The 19,920-nt window shown below is 41.8% G+C and overlaps 1 protein-coding gene across 16 annotated transcripts in view; it reads left to right on the top strand.

The window, feature by feature from the left end:
* Positions 1-1,814: 1,814 nt before the first annotated feature.
* PTK2 (protein tyrosine kinase 2) overlaps positions 1,815-19,920 on the top strand; it is a gene marked incomplete at its 3' end in the record, with an annotated part of 202,501 nt that continues 184,395 nt past the window's right edge. For 12 of the 16 annotated variants that reach the window (XM_083516597.1, XM_083516572.1, XM_083516586.1 and 9 more), the window contains exons 1-2: positions 1,957-2,210; positions 15,063-15,125. Of the gene's footprint in view, positions 2,211-15,062; positions 15,126-19,920 lie in introns of all 16 variants that reach the window. The other 4 variants (XM_083516583.1, XM_083516600.1, XM_083516598.1 and 1 more) reach the window with 4 other exon arrangements.

Raw genomic sequence — 19,920 nt, forward strand, 5'->3', positions numbered from 1 at the left:
TTGCCATATGTCAAAAAGTGCAAATCCGGACAGAGAAGTTGAACTTTTTTCTTTTTTGCAAAGTTGTCAAGCTGCTTTCTTTTCTTTTTTTTGCTCAAAGTTCTTGAGCTTTTTTGGGGGGAGCGGCAAAGTTCTTGAGCTTTTCTTACAACCCTTTTCTTGCAAGCAGCTATTCCCAGGTACCTCTACAATGGCCAGCCTTTCTTTTCCTCCCCTTCACCCTTAGGAAATGTTGGTGTGATTTCTTTCCCTGTGGGGGTACTGGGTGGGTGGGGGCCGGTTTCTGTCCTCGCTTATCAAGGATATTTGTGGGTTTGAGCCCCATATGGTCCCTTCCAATTCTTGGTAAGACTCTATTTTATTTTATTTATTTTATTGTAGGGGAGCTTCTGCCTCTCCTCCTGCTGCTGCTGCCTTATGTCACCTGGAGCTCGATAACAAAGGCAGCGTAAAAATGTGATCACACATGAACACACATGCTGACATAGAGGGCAGATATTCCCTACCCCCCTCCTCAGGTATCTTCTTCTTACTACTTATTCGGCGATCGCTCCTAGTCAAGTAAGATTGTCTTCCATAAACATGGTTTTAACAATGAGTCCGTAAGTGACTGTGGAGGCCAATTCTGGATCCACACATCCTTCCACAATGGGGACATTGGTTTCCGGGCAGGAGGTGATCACGGTGTGGATTTGCCAAGCGTGCCTTCCTCCTAGCACGTTTCTCCCTTGCGTCCTGAGTTTGAGTGTCTTCAAAGCCCAGGACACCTTTGGTCCAATTGGAGGGCTCACAGGCTAGTGTTTCCCAATTGTTGGTGTTTATACTACTTTTTTTAGATTTGCCTTGAGACAGTCTTTGAACCCCTTTTGTTGACCGCCGGCATTACACTTTCCATTTTTAAGTTGGGAATAGAGTAGTTGCTTTGGAAGACGGCAATCAAGCATCCACACAACATGAGCAGTCCAACGAAGTTGACGTTGAAGAATCATCACTTCAGCATTGGTGATCTTTGCTTCTTCCTGGTATTAGTTCGCCTGTTTTCCCAAGTGATGTGTAACATTTTTTGGAGACACTGTTGATGGAATCTCTCCAGGAGTTGCCGTTTATACAGTGGTACCTCTGCTTACGTACTTAATTCGTTCCGGAGGTCCGTTCTTAACCTGAAACTGTTCTTAACCTGACGCACCACTTTAGCTAATGGGGCCTCCTGCTGCCGCCGCACAATTTCTGTTCTCATCCTGAAGCAAAGTTCTTAACCCAAGGTTCTATTTCTGGGTTAGCGGAGTCTGTAACCTGAAGCGTATGTAACTTGAAGCGTATGTAACTCAAGGTACCACTGTAAATGGTCCGTTTCAGAAGCATACAGTAAAATTGAAGTTACAGGTAGGTAGCTGTGTTGGTCTGCCATAGTAGGGAGGAAAAATCTGACGAAGTGTGCATGCACATGAAAGCTTATACCAATAACAAACTTAGTTGGTCTCTAAGGTGCTACTGGAAGGAAATTTTTGAGTAAAATTGAAGTGCAGAGTGTTTTGAGGACCGGGACATTCGCAGGGAAACCAAAATGCGTTTAACAAAGCTCTTGTACTATCAGGTATCTATCTACCTGCCGAACTTTCCCCCCACACCCCCTGAGGAGAAGTTTCTGATTTCTTCCCCTCAGAGTGTGTGTGTGTGAGTGGGGGATACTTCGGCGTGAGGAGGGGACCGCGCGTTGGGCGGAGGCGCGCCATCCTCGCCCTCAGCAACCCCTCGCTCGAGGCGGGGGTGGGGCGGGGCCGCGCGCTCCCGCTCCCTCGCCGCGCAGTCGCTCGCGGCCATGTTGTAGGCGCCGGGAACGAACTGGAGAGGGAAAGGCGAGGGAGAGAGAGGGAGAGAGAGCGCGCGCGCGCGCGCGAGGGCGGGCGCGTGTCTGTATGTGTATATATGTGAGGGCAACGGCGGCGTCGGCGGCGCATCCCATGGTGCAGCGCGCCGGGAGGGAGGGAGGCCGGCTGGCTGAGGGACGGGCGGAGCGGCCTGGGAAGCGGGAGAGGGAGCAGCTTTCTCCTCCTCCTCCTCCTCCTCCTCCTCCTCCTCCGGCTGAGGGAAGCGACCGGCGGAACGACCCGCGGGGGAAGGGAAGGGAAGGGAAGGAAGGAAAGAAGACGAGGGAGGCGGGCGAATGGACGCTCGGCTCTTATGATCGTGGCGCCTCAGGGCTTCGCCGGGTGAGTCTCTCATCCCCCCTCAGCCGTGAGGGGAAAAGGAGGAGGAGGAAAGGCGGGGGCGGCCAGTTTGGAAGGGAGCGTGGATGCGTGTGGGGAGGGAAGAAGCGGTTGTGGGAATGGGGTGACGGTGGGGTGGGGGCTCCGAAAGGCGCGCCCTCCTCCTCCTCCTCCTGAGGGAAGGCAGTGGAATAACATGTAAACAGGGAGTTTTCCATCCCTGAGGGTCTCTTTATGTCACACACACAGAGAGATGGAGGGGAGGGTTGTGGGGCAGGGCTCCGCCAGGGGGTGTGTATGGGGTGGGTGGGTGCAAAGGTGAAGTGGCCGTGGCTTTTTGAATGGGAGCGAGAGTTGTGTGTGTGTGGAGGTGTTGTGATTTGCACGCCAGTCGCTGTGGTTTTTGTGTGTTCCCACTAACAAAAGGGCCCATCCGAGCTCTGCAAACTTCGGGGCTCTTTGATTTCTCTCTCTCTCTGGAATCACGAAGGAAAGAGAAACCAAGCCGCTCCCCCCCCTTCTTTCTCTCTCTCCCCCCCACACAAAAGCAGGGAAGAGGAAACGAAGCTACCTAAAAATAATAAACCTTTCCTTTGGGTGATCCACACCCGGCCGCCCCCGCCTCCGTGTTTCGTTCCTGACCCAGCCTTTGCGAAGTGTGGAAGATCCACGCGAGTTCACGAGGAATGCCGTGTAGGCCTTAAGTGCCTCTGGGGCGTGTGAAGGGGGTCGCTCGTGGGGAAAGTAAACGAAAAGGGCGGGGCGGCCCTCCAGTCTGGGATGCATCCGTCTCCGAAACACGCTTATAACCTGTAGCATGGAGAGTTGTGAGTCGGCGTGTGCATCTTAAGCAACACGGGGAGTGGTGTGTGTGTTTGTGTGTGAGAGTGGGAAGGCTGCAAGGGAAGTTGCTGAGATTTCTCGTGTGCGCATCTTTTGGCCAAATAGTAAAAAAAAAATTCAGGTTGCCTGATCCACAGGGGAAAGGGTAGCCTCCGAAAGGGGGAGTGTATGTGTGCTTGTGTGTTTTGCGGTCGTGGTGGTGTGTTATTCACCCAATCTTTCAAATCTTTTGAAAGATTTTGAGGAGGAAACGATCCAAATCCAGTGTAAATGGACTGAATCACCCTCTCTTCTTCACACTCTCCCCACAGTGAGATGGGCACAGCGGCAAAATAATCTTAACTCATTTCCAGATCATGTGTATATAGTAAAATTAATCCAGAATTTTGTGTGTTGCTCCTTCCAGCCCATGCTTCTCTTTTTCTAACTTTTAAATATATTGCTGGTTTTGCATTTATTTGTTCTAGATTAGTATATTGGCCAGTTCTAACATACAAAGCTAGGGATATTGTGAACTAGGCAGTTCTGTATTACTTGAAGTACTATATATTTTTTTTTAACTGAAACTACTTTTCTTCCAGTAGTATAGGCTATAATACCAATACTGGGCTCTTGTACTGCTGATCTGCAGTTGAGTTTCTGGCAATATATGTAGTACCATAATAAAGATATTGGAAGGGAGTTTAAGCTGAAAGCAGAAAGTTTGCCAGTGGAGATTTCAGAGTTCATTGTTCATGATGAACATCCGTACTGCAAGCTTTCCACTCCCCCTCCCCACCCCCACATCTGGAAGTAGTTAGCTTTGATTCTTCCCTCCCCACACTCCTTTCTTAAATGACACCCTGTGTGTATGTTAAATGATAGAATTTATAACTTGTCCGCCATTTAAAGGATCAAGGCCAGCAACCTCTTATTTAATTTGTTCATCCTTTCAACTTTTCTTCATTTGTGCTTTACTGAATGTTGAGGCGAGAATTATTTCTCCTCTCGTTACTGAGTCTATAGCTGAACTGGGAAGTGAACCCAGGTGCCTGAGGTCAATTCTGTTCAGTGTATCATAGTTGCTTTCATTCCAGCTGCAGGGCCTGATATCACAAGCCTTGGCTTCCCTTTTGCTGACAGTCTCATATGAAGCTAAGTTACAACACTGCTCTTCATTGTGTATAATTGCACTTCTGTGTTATCAATTTGCTGGTTCAGGGTTCTGTGATACAAGCAATGATCTGTGATGCTGCAGTTCTTTATAACTGAGTAGCATTGTGTTTGTGTAGCAGCATGTATCCCACTGTGTAGTCAAGGCAGCTTTGCAGCATTCTGAATCACTAAAATGCATCATTTTTTTGTGAAAACCAAAACAGTTATTTAAATGCTTTAAACGGAACATCAGTTAATGTTAAGAGAGGAGATCTGTTCCTCTCCCCAAAAAGTAAAAATGTATTCACTTGCCTTGAAAAGTTCTAAAGGTCTTTATTACTGAGTAGAAGGAGGGATTATGGCATACATGTGGCATTTTCTTAATGCTGTGATTTGACTAACAACTGCACCTGCTGAAATTCTCTCTTCACAACTATTAAATGTTCAAGAGCCCCTGTTGTTGATTGCATCTGGTCACTGCAGTCCTGTTTCCAGGGGTGATGTAATCATATCCTGTTTTTCAAGTAAATGGCATGGTATTAAGAGTGTGTTCTCATGTAAACGATTTCTAGTTTTTGAGGACGAACCAGAAGAGACATCAAAAGCAACAATTCAGTTTGTAGATTCAACAAGCCTCTTGGTGACAAAGGATGAATCTTTTAATTTGGTTTTGATACTAATATGTGTAAACATTCAAGGAAGTTGGAAATTTCCATAAATATTGTTTCCTCCACTATTGCAAGAATCTCAAAGCATCAGTGTGGGTCTTTCAGAATGACAGAAATATTTGGTATGCTGCTGCCTACAGATCGGAGATAATAGGATGTTGCAAATCCTCTCACATCTCTTAAGAGCTGTGTATATGCCTTTCATCAAATATAGCAAACAATTTGTAATTTGAGTAATGGCACAGGAAAGTTGCTGATAGCTGCCTTCAGAAGTGTGATGTAGTAAGATAGTTACTTCAAGAATCAGCAGTGTTGATTTTAAAAAAAGATGCTTAAAAGGGAGCTGTTAGAACTGAACATTTGCTGTATGCTTGCCATTGTTCAGTATTCTTGTAGCTCTGTTACTAACTTTCTTTCAAAAATATAACTAGGAGTTAAGAATCTAAAATAGTAGAGAAACTCTCAGGTTTGCTTTTGAAATTGTTTGAGATTTTTGAATGTATTATTGATACTACCATCATATACATATGAGAGGTAATGAAAATTGGTGTAGGGTATTGGTGAAGAGACATGAACTTACATTCAGGTAGGTAGCCGTGTTGGTCTGACGCAGTCAAAATATATAAAAAAATATAAAAAAATGTCCAGTAACACCTTAGAGACCAACTAAGTTTGTTCTTTTTATAAGCTTTCGTGTGTATGAACACTTCTTCAGATACACTATCTTCAGATACCTTCGGCTTTATATGAACTTACATTGTACTTTGGAAGGCAACATTTGAGTAGGGTTATCCTATGGTTTATTGAACATGGGATCTCTTGCCCAACCTTGGTTTCCCGTTGTGTGAACGAGTTATGCTGAGCTGGGGTCTCATGCTCTTCTTCTTCCATGAGCAAATGGAAAAGATGAGAGGTTTTCAATTTTAAGCAAGCTGTAGTTCCCTGTTAAGGCTGATATCTGGCAATAGTGGTTTGTTTAAACTCTAGTAAGTGAGAACCAAACCAGGATCAAACAAAGCTTTCTGTTCCTGGCTTGTTCAATAATTTTTTAATAAGCTGCAGGACCGAGGTTGGATGCACTGTGGATTGCACTGAGATTGTTTAAAATTGGATAACTGAAGTTTCCTATTTTTACCTCCTGGTGTACAAAAGTGTGTGTGTTGGGGAAGCCTGAGGCTAACCACAACTTACTCATGTGGCTTCTGTTATGGCTGAACCATGCAATTGGGTTCAAATATCCACCGGATGCTCTTGTTCTTTCATTATTGTCTAAGCACATCAAAACATCAAAGGATGCACTTCAGTGTAAGCATATGTATAGTGATGCACATTGGGACACACACACGTGTGTGTGCGTGTGTATACACAGTGCTTTTTTCTAAAAAATGTTTAGGGGTACTCACATTTTCCTACTGATATTAAAATACTGCCCCTCAATTAGGCCAAACCTGGATTCACAAAATGTTTAGGGGTATACTTATCCCTGCGTACCCCCAGAAAAAAGCACTGTGTGTATGTGTATATATATGAGCACACAGATGCTCATGGGGTCTGTACTGGTGGTCACTGACCAGGAAAGAGATCTTTGGGTTGTTGTAGATAGCACAGTCAAGATCTTGACCCAATGTGCAACATCTGTGAAAAAAGTGAATGCCATGGTAGGGATAATTGGGAAAAGGACTGAAAATAAAACTTGCCATATAATGCTATTGTATAAATCTGTGGTGTGACTGTGTGCAATTGAGATTTCCTCACCTCAAAGTTCTTGTAGAGCTTGAGAATGTTCAGAAAAGGACAACCAAAACCAATCAAGGGAATGGAGCAACCCCCCTGTGTGGAAAGATTGCAGCATTTGAGGGTTTTTAGTTTTGCTGAGTGAGAGAATACATGATAAAGATGTATAAAATTGTGCATGGTGTTGAAAAAGTGGATAGAGAAAAGCTTCTCCTCCCCTCATAATGCTAGAACTTGGTGCCATCCAGTGAGGCTGGATGTTGGACTTACGTACAAAAGAAACTACTACTTCACACAGCATGTAGTTAGTGATGGCTTTAAAATAGGATTGTGAGGAGACTGCTGATGCATTCATGTTCTGCTTGTGGACTTAACATGGGCATTTGGCTAGCTGCTATGAGAACAGGTTGCAACGTTGTTAGATGGAGGAGCAAGTGTGTGAGCCTAAAAAGCTGTTCCTGATGTTCCAGAGTTGTGTGTGTATTGTGGGGAAAGTATTGTCTGAACATGTGCTATGTGGGCTTAGGCAAACCACGGTTCCTTTGCTCTTATCTGAAATAAGGAACATTTTAGAGCGTGGTTGTGAGAATTTCTGAGCTAATTGTATGAGGTGCACCTTAAACAGTTTAAACATACTCTGAAATGCTAATTATTCTTATATGCATAAATAAAAAAGTATTCTGTTCTTGCTACATTCCTGTGAAGAACTTGATAACTGTTACTTTTTTCAGCAGAAACATGCTCCAATCTGTTGAGGTGGGCATAATTTATCATTTTACTTTTAATGTTCAATGAAGAAGCAGGAGTTTTAAGTTATGTTGTTACTTCCCTCATCTACTCTGAGTAGAATCTGTCAAAGTAGTTCCAACACTGAATGTAGAATTGAGATGAAATTTCTCTAAAGGCATTTTCCCGATATCTATCTGAGAGAAAAAGGCTTCTCTTCGGAATTTTCTTCTTTTTGTGTGTGGTGCCTGCCATTCCCCCTTTCCACCCCACATGCTCCATAATAATAATAGGTCTGAAGATTGTGGAGGGTGCAAAATGATGGTTAGGCTGCCAACACATTTGATGATGCTGTCATTTGCAATGGCATCACATTAAACCTAAGGGAAAAGAAGCTTTGCTGCCACTGCTTATGATGAGCCCCTCAAGCCTGAGAAAATACTGAAAAATGTCTCTTTCTCATAGAGAAATTTGGTGAAATGGTGCTCACTGTCCTTCGTTTCCGTACTCACAGATTGAGTGGAGAATTTCAAAAGGCCATTTGCACACAGCTCTAATTGGAAGCATATTTGTGTTTTCTTTCTGGTGGGCAACTCACATATTGAAGTTTTTCACAATTTTGAAGCATTTCTATTCCTGTTTACTTATTTCTTTCTAGACTGGTTTCTAGTTTCAATATCTATATCTGTTAAACTGACTATTTCTTATGTTAAATTTCACAATCATAAAGTGAAATTTAATCTTGCCGTAGAAACTCTGTGGAGAATCATTCTTGGTTTTTTGGTGCTTTTTTTGGGTATTTGAATAGCTTCCCATCCTTTCACTGGTACAAGGAACAGACTAGTTTAGTCAGCAAAAATCCTTAAGACAAGTGGCTTTGAAAGACCAGAGCTAAAGATCTTGCCATGCTTCTCTTTTCTGTATAATGTTGAACTTGGACAACTCTTGTAAGTTTTCACTTTCCAGGAATGAGGAGTTGTCTTAAAATCTTTTGCATTGGCAACAGAAAAAAAGATAGGAACACATCAATCTTCCTAGCTAGGCAATAACTGCCTTCTCTGTTCCTTGGTTAAGGGGAGGAGCAGGGGATGTTGTCCCAGATTTCAGTCCTGTCAGTTCAAATATTAAGCTGAAAGGTTGGGTTGAACAGATACAAGCTGTTGTAGGGGGAAGAAGCAAGCTACTACCTGCCAGCTTTCTCTTCTTTTTGGGAAACCTTTTGTTTTGATCCTCTGGATTGCAATCAAGGCAAGAAAAGTCTGTGCCCTGCTCCCCTTTGCTTTTGACAGATTCCAGAAATTCCTGCTTTTTTCGAAAGAATGGGGCATTGCAGGGGGTTGGACTAGATAACTCTGGGGGTCCCTTCCAACTCCACAATTCTACGATTCTGTGATTGCTCTGTAGGTAGAGGTATGATGCTAATCCTTTTGTCTGGTTTGTTTACTTTAGTCATCTTTGCTTTATGTGTCCTGTTGGTGTGTGTGTTTTCCCCTTCTGATTTTGCTATACTGTTCTGGATTTTGGTGTTTGATCCTGGTGTGGCATGCCATAAGGATGGACAGCGTTTTTTTCCTTCCAAGTATATGATTTTTCCTTGCACCTCCTCTTGGCCTCTGGGATCGGTCAGCTGATCAGGCTACCTAAATGGCATGCAGCAAAGGAGACTAGTGTTCAAAATGCTGTGATTTAGCTTTCTGGTTAATTGGAACTCTTCTTCAGGTGATTTGGGCATTTAAGTGTGCTTCCAGGTAGGCACATAATATTGTAAGGGTTAGCTCAGATGAGTTGTCAGCAACAGGTTTCCCCCTTCCACTTGCTGGCTTTCCTCTGGAAAATGAATCTCTGAATTAAATGTTGGCAATTTTGATAGCAACGATATTGTGAGCACACAGTGAGAAATTCGCGTGCATGAGAAGTCCCTGTTCAACAATAAATTTCCATATTCAAAACATATTATACTTTTCCCTCTGCAATTTCAGAATTTGGACTCAAGCTTTTCTGATTTGGGGGCCATGTTGATTTCCCATGTAATTTGATGACAAACTAGCACATAATTTGGTGTAGAATTAATTGTAACCACCAATACTATTTTTCTAGAAAAAGAGGTGCCATAACTCACCGTGAACGCCTCCCGCCAAGTGCTCTGCTCACACTTCTAATAAGCTGGCAGACCAGAAAGCTGGGGGGGGGGGGCACAGGGCTGCTGTGATGGCCCATGCTGGCAAGTGGTTTCTTCCACTGAGGCACCCAGAGGAGCCTTGAACACCTTGCCTGGCCATCCAGGGCAGCAGAGGAGTGGCCCAGGGAGTGTATGGATGGGTGAGTGGGTTCCTAGCCACTCCGAGCCAGGGTGGAGAGACACAATTTTTGCACCCCCCTGGGCCTGCATCACTGGCAGGGGCAAATCTAGCCAACCTCTAGGTATGCCCCTGATTAATATACAAAGCCCTGAGCAGCTTCAGAGACACACAATACCTTGAAGACTACCTAAGCTCTTGTGCCAAGCTATGGAAATAGGCTGTGAGCCACAGGATAAAGGCCTGATGCTTGAATGAATGACTACGTACTGCTGATCACATATCCTTAAACTATTGCGATGGGTATGCATAATAAAAGCAGTGTGTAGTGGATGTTGATTCCATGGGTTAACTTCTTTGTTCTGCTATGATGCTCATGGGGCAAGTGCTACCTCTCAGCCAGATCTATTTCAGAGAATTTATTTAATATCCCACCTTTTTGTCTGACAATAGGCTTCCAAGGCAGCTGACAATAAGAAGCTTTTTTAAAAAATATATTGTTGTGACTTACGAAAGGCTTTGGAATGACATGAAGGTATATGCCCATGAGGCCTTGCTGCTTTGTGGTTCATCATCTGTCCTGCAGATTTATGAGGTTAAAGTATTATAATTCCATATAATCTATTCTATGTTACTTGTAGAAGTGGGATATAAGTGTGATAAACAAGCATGAAGGCTAAGTGATTTATAGTTACCAGTAACCTCTCAGGATGTCTTGTCAGATCCTGTGAATCTTAAGAAAAGGGAAGTTGATAACACACAGCATCTCTGCAAGTGAACTTGTTAAACTTATCCAGAACAAAACTCAGTCAATAAGAAATGTAGTGGCTTCCTTATCTAGCAATTTGCCCATGACTGAAGTCACTTTCACTTGGGTCCTTTGAGTACTGTTTCCTCTAATCCCTGAAAGATAACACCCACATGATAACATCCCTAAGAGATCCCCAGAGGGTGAGGCAGAGTGACTTCCAGAGAAAGGGTATGGGCTGGTGTCAAACTTCTAAGAAAGATTATGAATGGAAATGGGTGAATTGCTTATGTGATGTTTTTAAAGCCTCAGGACCATATGTGCATTTTACCTTTCTGGTGTCAGTAATACGTGAAGTTATGAACTGTAATTTTGGTAGAAGTTTAGCTGAGGTTTGGCATGGACTATTACAGTGGCATATTTGTAACTTATTTTAAAGAGTCTGAGATTGGGTGATAAATGCTTTTAAACATCCACAACTCAGTTCAGTAAAGTAGTCCCAATATGAGGACCCTATGTTATGAAATGTAAGACTGTTGATTTATCTGAAACCACCGCTTTAGTGTCTTGCTACCTTTTTATTATTTAGCTTAACTCTGGAGGATGGATGGGGCAGAAAAAAGATGTGTTTTTTTTACCGTCTCCTGATATTTAATTATTTTTATGGTCTAGAAAGACCTTTGTTTTCCCAATTGAGAGTTGTGGAATATTTTAAAACTGTGAATATTGTCTGTGTTCAAGCTGGGGCTTGTGCATTTGTATGCTTTTCTTGAATTGAACTAATGTAGCATACGGTATGTTGCACAGTTCTTACATAACTAGAATTCACTTGGACGTCCAAGGGTTACATTCAGCTTTCCCCCGCCCCTCTGTCCTTCCAACCAGTTTTCGCTTTTAAGAGCTGAAGCAGCCCCATCGTTACTAGATGAACTGACTTAAACCAGCCACTGCATGTGGAACTGTTTTCTCCCAGAGAACATAGGGAGGAAGGTTGTTTGTGAGGAGGTTTGGTTTATCTGCAAATTGAGAGCGGGGAGGGAAGTGGGCCACAAGTGGGACTTTCTGGGAAGTTAGGATTGCAGTGTGTGTGTTTGTGTGAGACAGAGAGATAGGAAGAAGGGAGATGACATGAGTATATGGCATTGGGATTTAGAGTGTGTGAAACTTCGGGAAGAATCATAGGAAAAGACGGGACACCATAGTATTTCTGTCTGAAAATGTGCATATTTTCCCTCTAATTTCATTGTGTATTCTACTTGCAGTCTGCTCAGTTTCTTTCCACATACAAATTGACTCTTGGTAATTTCCTAGTGAATTTTGCTGCCTTGTATCTTATATTTTAGGTTAAGTGTTGTGTTTAGCAAATAATACAGTACTGCAAATTGCTTGTATGTGTTGCATTAGAAATTGAAATAGGCAATAAGCCTGAAGCCCTGGTCTCGCTCAGCTTTGATGTTGAACAAAGAGTAGTTTTTATTGGTTCAGTCCCTGCAGTTGCCCTACCATTCTTGATAACTAGCAAAAGGAAATGGGAGGATATTATAATGAGGACTGCGACAGCAAATGTTAACAAGGGTCTTTTTAATTAACTGCACATCATGATAATTTTAGGAAGAGTTTTCTGAACAGCTAGAGGGCATGGTTAGGCACGAGGCCAGAAGTAACCGAGGTCAATACTGGAAACATAACTGAAAGTGATGAGTCATAAGGCATTTTTTGTGGGTAGTGAAAGTTAGGTACTTGGGAAGTGTGTGCAGATAGCAAGAATAATAAACACAAGGCTGCAATAGATTTTGGGTCCTAACAGATCTCAGGCATTCAAAATGTTCCATGAAGCTCCATGAAGTCAGAGTTTTACAGTCAACCAGTGGTCAAAATAATTACTGGTCTTCCCTAGAAATCTTGACTGCAATCAGTCCAGAAATTGATGTTATTTAAATCTCTTAATACACCTCTCCCCTCTCCCCATTTTGGCAAAGCATTATTGTGCCCTGTCACCTGCAAGTACTTTTCATGCTTGGGAGCCTTAAAGCCTTATGTGGTTTGGTGTATTGCACTGCTTGGGGGCTGTTGTGTCAAAAACAAAGCATTATATTGGGCATATGTGTATTTTCTCATTTACTTAACACAGTTGATGAGGGGTTTTCTAAGTTGTGGTATGTAAATGGCTTTGAACACCCTAAAGTGATATATATAAATGCTAAATATGAAATAGTATTTTCTTACAATTTCCTGTCCCCTCTATCTTTCTTTTTACTGTTCTGTAGTAAAGCAGACTACAATTTCATCATTATTGGCTAATGTAAGGCTGGAATGCTAATAGAGTATGCCTTAGTGTGGCCTCCCTGCCGTAAACAAAAATCTTTGCCATATACTGGATTTTAATTAACTGTCTAGTACTGAAGGACTCCTGGATACAAATGAACTTTCTACTGATTCTTTCTAGGATAAGAAGTAGCAAAAAAGTACAGCAGATGCTTAGATGTACAGTGGAACCTCGGATTACAGATGCTTCAGGTTACAGACTCCGCTAACCCAGAAATAGTACCTCAGGTTAAGAACTTTGCTTCAGGATGGGAACAGAAATCGCATGGTGGCGGCGCAGCTGCCCCATTAGCTAAAGTGGTTAAGAACAGTTTCATGTTAAGAAGAGACCTCCAGAACGAATTAAGTTCTTAACCAGAGGCACCACTGTATAAGAAATGGCTTTTCAGTACTTGTGTGCTAGATGTGATGCACTGGAACCTTGTGTTACGTACTGTCCCCCTTGCGAACACTGCGGGTTACGAGCTCCGCTAACCCGGAAGTAGATGCTCCTGGTTGTGACCTTTGCCCCGGGATGTGTGCGGAAGTCGCTCGCTGGGAGCAGTGGGAGGTGCCATTAGCGAAAGCACACCTCATGTTACGAGCGGGTTCGGGTTGAGAACGGACCTCCGGAACGAATTAAATTCGTAACTGGAGGTACCACTGTAATGACGCTTAAGTTAGAAGCAAATTCTTACTGAACATTGAAAAGGAGTAGGAGGAAGGTATTTCTCTGGAAATACCTTAGAGGTGGCATTTACACAGTGACAGAAACTGAGATATAAGAGCTGGGAGCCAAATGGCACCTTCAGCTTAGGTTTCAGTTGCCACAGTATGTCTAGAAACATTTTTTTTTACATGATTACACAGCAAATGAAGACAAGATGGGCCATTTAGCTGAAGATGGAATAAATATTGTGCACGAAAGATGAGTTCTTTTAAAATGAAGAAGCAATCAAGTGGAAAAAGCAGGCTAGAAGAGATGTGACTGCAGTTTCATTCTAGCAGAAGTAAAAACCAAACCTCTTTTACTCAGTTAGAGTGGGTAGTTTGCGAAAACCTGCATCTTTTATAAAGTTGTGAATAACTTTGCAAAGAGAATTTATTTGGTTCTATTCAGTTTTTTGTATTTGGAATGTTGTAACCAGCCATAGCAAAACAGGTTGTACAGAGAGCACAGATGGACTTAAGTTTAGGCATGTTTAGGACAGTCACAACCAGTGAACATGGTTGAGTAAGGTTTTGAACCTGGGTCTCCCAGGTCCTAGTTCTACAGACACTAACCCCTACCCCACACTGACTACCCCTGAGGCGAGCTTTTTCTTTCCATTTACAATGTCACAGCTTCTGTGATAGGTGGAGCTGCCAGTGAGGGACATTGTCTAACTCTGTCCATTCATGCCTACATAACATGATTATTTTCAAAGTTCTAATATTTTTATTTCTGTAGAGCAAAGCTTTTCCCTGTAAATGGTTGGGTGATGCTCCACTATTTCAAGATGCTTGGTTTCTTTGAAGGTTTGCCCCTACCTCAAATTATCATTTTAGCTGTAGTGTGTTAACTCCATGAGTATGGATGAGAGGAAATCTGTGGGAAATGTTTGCACTTAAAAAAACACAAAAATACAAAAAACAAAAAGCCTACCATTCTATATTGATAACTAGGATTTAGCATGAAAACCCTCAAAGGTGGTTTATAGAAACCCTAACATAACATTTATTTTGACATATGAAATGGGGTTTCCCCAAGAAAAGGCACTTCTTTATTTCATTTTTCACTTCCAGTAAAAATGCAAGCAAGACTGACATCTTGTAGTTTGAATTATAATACGTTGATGGGTTGTACTGGCACCCCTTGTACTTAAAAGATAATAAAATTCCACACTTCCTTCTATTTCTAAAATACCCTATTTTATAGAATATGCACCAGTTTAAAGGGTGTTTCCACACAGCATTTCTGTTTCTCCAAAGAAACTTGCTTTGAACAGCCAGATCCCTCCTCCTGCTCCAACCACAACATGTCTTTCACAGCTGAAAATCAGCCCGATCTCCCCTCTGGTGACTGCAGATTTCAGCTTGGCCACAAGGGGGCGCTCCTGGGTTGCAAAAAGCGACTGACAACTGGCTAATTTCGAATGCTGCATTTATATGCTTGTGTGAAACTGAAAGCCATTCTAATTCAGAAAATATCCAATTTGCAATTCTGGGTTTATTCAAAATAAAAAGTAGTTTTCACTGATATATTTTGTTGTGGATATCAATATGATAGATCTTATCAATATTATCTGTACTATAGTTTGTTGCAGTTTGCTCTTTCATAGCTTTTATGATGCATTTCATTTTGTATTTTCAATATGTCAAGAAAGATAATATACCTGACTAATTCTATTTATTATTACAGGTTTCAAGACCCTTCTTATTCTTAGAAGGCATCCACTGCTAAGAACTGGAAAATCTGCTTAAGGTAGATATTATGTGTTCTTTTCCATCTATTTTTTTTAAATGAATACTGTATGGGCATTCTACAAAGTATGTGAGTGAATTATGAGCCCTCAAAGGCCATACAGTGCATGCATCTATTTCTACCTGGATTTCCTAGAAATTTATGTCCTAAAGGAAAGAGCAGCATGCCACATAGCAATCAGCAATACAATATCTGATATGGCATGTTAAAGTCTGCACTGTAGCACAACAAGCACAGCATTGTGAATGCATTTGCTTTCTATACTTTGTGCATTGTTGATGAATGTAGTCTTTTTGTTTTGGTGTTGGTAAATGGTGTAAGGATTTTAGGCATTGCAGGGTTTTTCATGTCTGCCTGAAGAGAAGTTCCTCAAAAGCTTGCCCTTGTCATGAACTGAGATTAGTGCTACCAGAATGTGTAATCTCAGCAGCCTTTTGATCAGCACCCAGGGTCCAGAAACTGTGGGAAGAGTATTCTTATACTTATCCCATGACTTTGTGATTGCAGTGGAGTTGCTTTATTGCTGTGCCAAATTTTACCTTGTGAGTTATGTGGAAATTCTTACCAGGAAAATTTACTCCATTTTTAGGCTGTATATCTTGGTACTGTGTAGAGTAACCTCCTAGTGAGGCAAGTTGAAGCTTCTCACTTTGCTTTCTTCTGAAGTGAGAAACATTTTTCACTCCTGCTTAATTCTAAGAATACACTTAAGGAGCCTATGGGACTGTATGTTTGTTGCGGTTCCATCACTGCATTGCACAAGGTCAAAGCTGAGCATATAATTTTGTGTTGTGAGATTCTCAGTTTTTGGCTTTATGTAAGTAAGTTTCTAGTCCTTAGACTTCAAAGAGATGTAGTCAGTTGCCTGGTTAACATCTCAGAAGCCGGATGATGAACTCAGTAGAATTTCTTCAAGCTGTAGAATTCACTTTTCTAGGAGCAGTAAGGGAAGTTTTACTCCTGATGTCCTTGTGTTTAGGGAAATAATCCCTAAACCACTTGCATTGTTTTGGATTTCTAAAACAAGATATGATGGATATATGTAGTAGTTTGTGCTTTTGTGGTAGCATGGTATTGAAGAAGAAAAAATGTATAAAAGGTCACCCAGAGCATGTTTTTGTTTAGTTCCTCTAGATTGCAGACCTGGAAACCTGTCCCCAGCTTTTAGCCTTTTGTGCTGTACTTGTGCCCAGCATCAATTTATGGCAGCCTGGTGACCCACCCACAAGGATTTTATGACTCACTGTTTTATCCCTTTCTCTCATTTTAGAACTGCTGAGTTATATTTTAAATTTGCAAGACACTCAGAAAATGAGCTGGGATATAACTTCCATTGTAACATGGGTTTTGTGTTCGTATGTCTGTCTGTCTTTTGTACCTAGCACAATGCACATACAATATATTTATGTTCTGTTTCGTTTGAGATTACTGTTGGAGAGTGCTCAAAACATATGATGTCATCTAGAAATGAGCTTTATTTGGTCTTTTCTGTGAACTGCAGCTTCCTGTTCTCTGGAATACTCCAAACGTAACAGATTAAGTGAGTCATCAGACAACTGTGTAATCATCAGTTTGTTGGGTAAATAACTTTCAGAGTGCAGTGCAGCATCTCCTTGGATAAAACTTTGTAACAGAATTCCTTTTGTGGGTTCTATTCATCACCACACTGTTAAAATTCAGGAAAGCAAAGACATATATGGCAAAAAACCCATGCTAAATAGTTAAAAAGAAAGTGTGTCAACAGTTCTTTAACCACACAAGTACACAAACCAAATAATGTCTCAATATTATTTGGATCATTCAGTATTAAAGTGGTGACCTTTCATCATGTACTTGCTTGCTTTGTTCTTTGGGGCTTATTCCAAAAACTGCATGAAGCCATGCATAGGATTGCAGTCTTAAGAAAAAAGGAGGTACACCAAGGCTGCCCACATATTGAACAGGACTGTATTCTTGAGAGTTTCTTGAATTAGTATGTATTGATCAGTGGATGAATGGTTTCCTACTCAAACTGAGACACCTTTTTCATATTTCTGCTAAGTCATGATTGTCCAAGATGGTCTTCAATAAGTCCCAATCAATTCGTACATTTTCCTTTTTGTCCAGTCACTTACCTTAGTAAGGTGGGAATTGTTTGGAATGAATGAGAGGAGAGTTGAAAAGCCTTTTGCACACTTACAACATATCATAAATTATTGCCCTTAAGTATCTTTCTGTGTTGTCAAACTTGCAAAGATAGCTCTGCTTTGTGCTATTTTTGCACATGTAAATCAACACTTGAAAACTACACCACCTTGCTACTTGTAAGTATTGAGGTGTAAATTGAGTGCTGAGAGGAACAGATCTTGTGGAAAGGTTGGTAGGACTGGAGAGAGAGTTGGTTTAAGACTAAGTATTGGAAGTCTGGCAGACATCCACTGACACAACTTAATCTGTGCAGTGAAGACTGAAGCTTTGTAGAAAGTGCACAGGATTACTTCCAGCAGTAATGACTACTTAGTAATCCAAAGAACAGCAAGCTATTCTGCTCAGAGTAGTGCTACTCTGCTGCATATTATTGCATATTACACATTACTCTGCTGCATATTGCTGCATATTACACATTACACCGCTGGCTGTATTTGGATGAAGTATTTGGATGAAGTATTACCTTCATGTCTATACTGGGAACTCTGTCTTAATGGCTAACAAATCAGGATAATTAGGTTGTAGGGAGAAGCAAGGGAGGAGCATGTACCCTTGGTGCTCATCATGGCTTAATACAGGAGTGACCAACATTTTGGGACCTCCAGGCACATTAGCCCATTGAAGAAACTGTTGTAGGCACCACACGTACAGCAGCCAAGCATAGGTGGCAACCTGCTCTGTTGGCTGCAGTAGAATACTTCTAAGTAACCCCAATTCAGCATGGGTGTGTGGAGGTGTGTAGAGGGAACTCCAAAGACACAAGGGAAGACTTCTGCAGGCACATGTGTGCAGGCACATTATGAAGCTGCAGATGAACATCTGCTCATGATCACTGTGTCTGGACTGGAGCCTGTTCCTGGGCCACTTTCCCAGATTGTACACTGCTTCCTTCAGTAAGCTAAGCTGTGTATGAAGGCTTGATATGAATTATGGAACCTTTTTATTTTTAAACTCTGAGGTTTAGATTATACTATTTGTATCATGTGGTGACATCTTGATCAGCTTTCTCATGATGATGTATGCCTGTTAGCATCCTAATAGCATTTACACATAATAGCATTAATATCCCTGTAAAAACATGACAGCATTAATTTTCCCATCCTTTGAAAATATTTTAAAATGCCGTTACATGCCACATTCAAAATTGCCCATCGATGTTGTAGCAATCAAGTGATAAGCATCTATGTGAGTACAGAGCCAAAAAATGTGTTCCAGAGGTCTGCAACTCACTTTGATACTAATCTGTGACACTTGTAAGGTATACCAGGAATGGCTAATTTGTAGCCCACCAGATTTTGTTACTCCAAATTTCCAACATGTCTGATGGGGTTGGGGTTCATAGGAACTGGAGTCCACAAACTTCTGGAAGCTACAGGTTAGCCACCTGATGTATACCTACATAAAACAGATAACCTAGCATTGGTGAATCTCATTTTTAATTTGGCAGATTTAAGTTCAACAATGCATATACAACATATGGGGCATTCTAACTATAGGGGACTGAATTTAAACCAAATAGCATTTGTTGTTGTTTAGTCGTTTAGTCATGTCCGACTCTTCGTGACCCCATGGACCAAAGCACGCCAGGCACTCCTGTCTTCCACTGCCTCCCGCAGTTTGGTCAAACTTCGAGAACACTGTCCAACCATCTTGCCCTCTGTTCTCGCCTTCTCCTTGTGCCCTCCATCTTTCCCAACATCAGGGTCTTTTCCAGGGAGTCGTCTCTTCTCACGAGGTGGCCAAAGTATTGGAGTTTCAGCTTCAGGATCTGTCCTTCCAGTGAGCACTCAGGGCTGATTTCCTTCAGATTTCCTTCCTTGATCTTCTTGCAGTCCATGGGACTCTCAAGAGTCTCCTCCAGCACCATAATTCAAAAGCATCAATTCTAGATGCTGTCTAGGTTTATCATTGCTTTTCTCCGAAGAAGCAGGCGTCTTTTAATTTCGTGGCTGCTGTCACCATCTGCAGTGATCATGGAACCCAAGAAAGTAAAATCTCTCACTGCCTCCATTTCGTCCCCTTCTTTTTGCCAGGAGGTGATGGGACCAGTGGCCATGATCTTAGTTTTTTTTATGTTGAACTTCAGACCATATTTTGCGCTCTCCTCTTTCACCCTCATTAAGAGGTTCTTTAATTCCTCCTCACTTTCTGCCATCAAGGTTGTATCATCTGCATATCTGAGGTTGTTGATATTTCTTCCGGGAATCTTAATTCCGGCTAGGGATTCATTCAGCCCAGCATTTCGCATGATGAATTCTGCATATAAGTTAAATAAGCAGGGAGACAATATACAGCCATGTCATACTCCTTTCCCAATTTTGAACCAATCAGTTATTCCATATCAAGTTCTAACTGTAGCTGCTTGTCCCGCATAGAGATTTCTCATTTGTTACCTTGACAAAAATCTGCACTAATGTCCTTCCTGCTGAAGTTTGTAAAGAATAAAAGTGAAGGAGGAAATGTTATATTTCCTTGTTCCAACTTTTCTTCCCCTGGGAAGCAACACATTTCTTTACACACAGTTGGGCTGAGCTGCACCTTGGTAGTGCCACTTTGAGCTTTAGTTGGGAATTAACTCTTTACATCTAGGGTTTTGCATGATGGATTG

The sequence above is a fragment of the Podarcis liolepis genome (assembly GCF_965112155.1).
Source record: "Podarcis liolepis genome assembly, chromosome: 8".
Lineage (NCBI taxonomy): Eukaryota > Metazoa > Chordata > Lepidosauria > Squamata > Lacertidae > Podarcis > Podarcis liolepis.